The sequence below is a fragment of the Dysidea avara genome, chromosome 2 (assembly GCF_963678975.1).
Source record: "Dysidea avara chromosome 2, odDysAvar1.4, whole genome shotgun sequence".
In the NCBI taxonomy this organism is placed as follows: domain Eukaryota; kingdom Metazoa; phylum Porifera; class Demospongiae; order Dictyoceratida; family Dysideidae; genus Dysidea; species Dysidea avara.
Window position 1 is genome coordinate 38,136,240 of NC_089273.1, and position 4,409 is coordinate 38,140,648.

Genomic DNA, 4,409 nt, shown 5'->3' on the forward strand with positions numbered 1-4,409 from the left:
CGTATATCGCGAACCGGGGTAGCCGTGTTTTGATATACGGAATTGTCCCGTGATTTGGATACTTAACGGTAACTCGTTAATAACCGTTTAAAGGCCTTCAATCTCCTGTGCCTTTTGCCCTATATGCCACATAGAAAAATATTGTCATTTGCTTAAAAAGGCTTCTGTAGCCTGTCGTAACCTTACAGTAGAATGTATGGGAACAGTTCAGTAACCCTTGTGATTTATATTCCATATGGAGAAATATTGTCCATCGCGTCGAATGTACAGTATGAGAAGAGCCCAGTAACAGTGTATTTTTATGCACATATACACTCTGTAATCATAACTTCGAAATATAGTACAGAGCCTAGTATCCCATGTAACCAACTGCAAGTTGGTTCTTAAAAAATCAATTTATCAAACAGCTTTCATTATAGGGATCAAGTTCAATTTTCGTCTTTTTGCAAGAGTACAAAGAGTACGCTACAGGGTTAGGGAAAGGTCTGTGCATGTACATAGCTACACTTGAAAATTAATATTGTTTAGGAATGGAAGTACTGGAGGACACCTTATAACCATTTTAATAGCATGCTTATATCTATAGACGTTCTGATGATAATTTTAAAGCAAGTTGCTATCCAAACTTCAATGCCAAGAATTTACTAATTCTAATATATATATATACTGGTATATAGGTTTGGTTGCACTGTATGGGATTTTGCAAGAGAAATTAGTGCATTAACCACAGTGTTCCACCCCTATCACTATTTTACACTGATACTTTACCATAACAGTGTTGCCTGGTAAAAGGTGTATTGCATATCACTTTAGAAATCCATACCAAAAAATTGCATTATTATCCAGCAGACATTAAACTGACATACACAAATTCTCAGATTGGTGGTGAGCAAACTAAATTAAAGTGATTGAGGAAGAAGATAATGACTATTTAATTATTTTATGGCAAGTACCATGTGCCAAGGAAAGAAACTATTCAAGCTTTATGAAGTTTAAGAAACTGTTGTTTTACAGCAAAGCTTATTGTAGCCATGCTAAACATGCCTATTTCTGCCCAGTGAACCACAACTGGGATGCCTGAGCACAACTCATGCACTCTGTGTTAGTGCAGAAAAATCCTCCTAGGGTAGGGTTAACAACCTGCAGAAGGACTGTGCAAGTGTAATGGAGAGGAGCTGTAGAGCTCAAAGTTCCACAACAATCCGAACACCACTAAGGGAGACAATTGCAAGAACAGCTAAACATTTGCTTCCTTACTAGCAACAGGTATCCTTTCATTATACAGTTAGGTAGGCTGCTTTCCCATTTAATGCTAGGCCACCAGGTACTCATTATACAGCTGACTATATAATGCTTTATTTTAATTAATGGCGACACTGGAGCAATTTAAGTAAAGTTAGGAAACAACAACAACAGTAAACTGGCCATTACCAAGCATCCCAGTCTTGCTGTATGCTCATGCACTGATATAATTATCTTGAACAGATTTACTTAGAGCATAAATGTTGTTGCTTCAGTTTGTAGTACACTGTACTTCTGAATTGAATTAAAACATCTGAAAACCATATTATTCTATGAGGTGTGCCTTGTGTTACATCCTTTTCTCAAACTAGCATCAAAGTATAGTTTCATGCCTACCCATCACACTTTTATTTCCCTATAATCCTTTATAGTCTATGATTCAATTGATCTTGAGCAAAATTTACTTATTTTCATAAATCAATTTGTCAGATATGTATGTACCATGCATGTACCTGTCAGATTATGAATTTGTCATGAAAATGTCACTGAATTTCAATGAATTTGTTTCATTTTAAAATGTTTTAATGATGAAATATGTCAGATTTAAAAGTATAGTGTGGTAAGAATTTAACTGCAACAGTTGCATTATGAGTTTTATGGTTGCTATTTAGCTATTTAAACTTCTGTTGCTAGGGGAAATGCTTAATGCTGACACCTGTCTAGCAGGCAGAATATTGTTTGAGGACTAGTGGGCTATCCAAAACTGCATTAAAATAAACTATAGACTATTTTGCACACTTTGACCTCCTATCTGCTGGACTATTTCTTAAGCTTATTAAAGATACAAAACTTACACAGTTTGTTTTAGATTTAGGTAGTTTGTTATCTTTGGTCTTATAGTCACACATATATATATATACATAGGCAGAAGGGCTGTCTCTCCATCAAGAAGGCTTTTATTCAACTCAAGACAAAAAGAGAGTGATATCAGCCAAGCTGTGATTGTTGCAAGATTTTAGAAGAATCTAATTCTGCTGTTCATGATAATCATATTAAAGCATGTGTTACTTTCAAAGACAGCCACATACAGCTATGTCAATGCTTGACTAGGATGCAAGGGTGGATCTAGGAGTCATTGTTAGGGAGCCTAGGGGGACAAAGGAAGGGCAGGATAATACAGTGCTTATTCTACTAGCAGAAAAAGAATGGCTTGTGAACAAGTAACATTTGTTTCTCATACTGTATTTCAGCAGATATAGCTTGATAAAGGATAGAGACCTTTTATAATTTGAGAGTATAACATTATGTAGTTAGATATTTTGAGAAAAGTTGTGTGTAGTTACAATTACATCCTTCTATGTGTCCACCAGAGGGCATCTTTTACAGTGGCATACCAGTATATATGGCTAGGATTTTTAGAAAAGGGGTTCTAAAGCAATATTGAGTTACCAGGTCTGGGGGACACAGCCCTCAGTTTTTGAGATTTTAAATATTTTAATGGCTCAAAACTCAACACATTGTTAATATTAAATTATTTCATGCATATAGGAATACATAGCTTCTTTAAGTGCCTACTTTAGAAAAGAGGTTCTCTGATACATTGATGAATAATTCACAGCACATTAATGGTGTGGACATTTTCTCTTAGTCCAAGAGGGCAAACTAAGGACCAGGAAGGGGGACCCCTCAGATCCACACCTGCTAGAATGCTTAGTTGCAAACTAATATGTTGGCATGATTTATTAAGTGCATGCATAATTGATTGTATGATTATAACATTCTCAGTAGCTAAATGGATTAGGTTCGTATAGGTAATCACACACATTTGAGTGCAATTAGGGAATAATTGTACGAATAACAGTCAAAATTGCACGAGGCAAAGCCGAGTGCAATTTTGGCTGTTACGAGTACAGTTATTCCATAATTGCACGAAAATGCGTGTGATTGCCTACTAATCACATAGTGACCACCCTTCATGGTTTGTAGTACACAGTTCTATGTGGCCATTAACTTCTACCAGGTGATTGCATCATCCTTCTTTGTATTACATCATTTGTTGTTGCACTTAAAAGGCTTCGCGTATTAGCAATTCTGATTGGCTACTCAAAATGTCTACATATGTTGCACTTAAAAGGCTTCTATTGTTAGCTTATTTGATTGCCTATTCATTATATCACTTTTTTGTTGCACTTAAAAGGCTTCTGTTATTCTGCTATTGTATTGGCTACTTTATAGTGCAATTACAGAAACAAGGCCGTGCGATTTGGGATTAATTGCACTCCTACTATTGGGACTAATGTATGGCAAATTAAACCACTATGTGATTATAAGAAAAATCACCCATACAATGCACTTTCACCAATTGTTCACAGTACCTGCAGTGTAAATTCTCAATTCTTCCAAAGTACATTGAACATGTGATAAATCCATTGTTTACTTACAGTACACCATGGACTAGGTTATATATGGTGATTTTACTTGCATGCAGTGGGGATACCTAAACTATTTTCAGAATATCTGGTACATGGATGTCAACATGGTCAAAACCTGTATATGCATTTCAATTGGCTTCTCGTGCACTACGCACATGCATCTCAACTGTTTTATAAATAGAAATCCTGATATACGGATGCATTATCAGTACTGTTTAATAGTTTGTTAGGCTTTCCATTTACACAACCTTATTTTGTTAAGTACTTGAAACCCTTTGAGATCTGGAAAGTGTGTTTTAAAAAGTATGAATGTTGTTGAATTGCTAAATTGCTAAATAATATTAGCCACTTTGTGCTCTAAACTCTTCTCCACAAGTAAGAACAGACTATATACAGTTATTCTATGTTCAATGCAGACCGTACTTAATTAGCAAAATAAAATTTAATGCAACCAAAAACTGCTTCTTGAATAAGAATTTCAGAATTGCACATAAGAATATTACACAACTCAGAGTAAAGATACATAAATACCATAGACTCTGGTGGTTAGGTGTATATAGTAAATAAATGTTTGTCTAAAATATTACGATTAACATAATGTTTTGTTAAGCGCATGTGCCTAGCAAAAAGGCTTCAGCATGACTATTTATAGAAACACTCCAATCCATTAGGGTGGTGTCATGTTACCACACATACAGTATATTTAGTCATGTGTGGCATGAGTGCTTCACTATT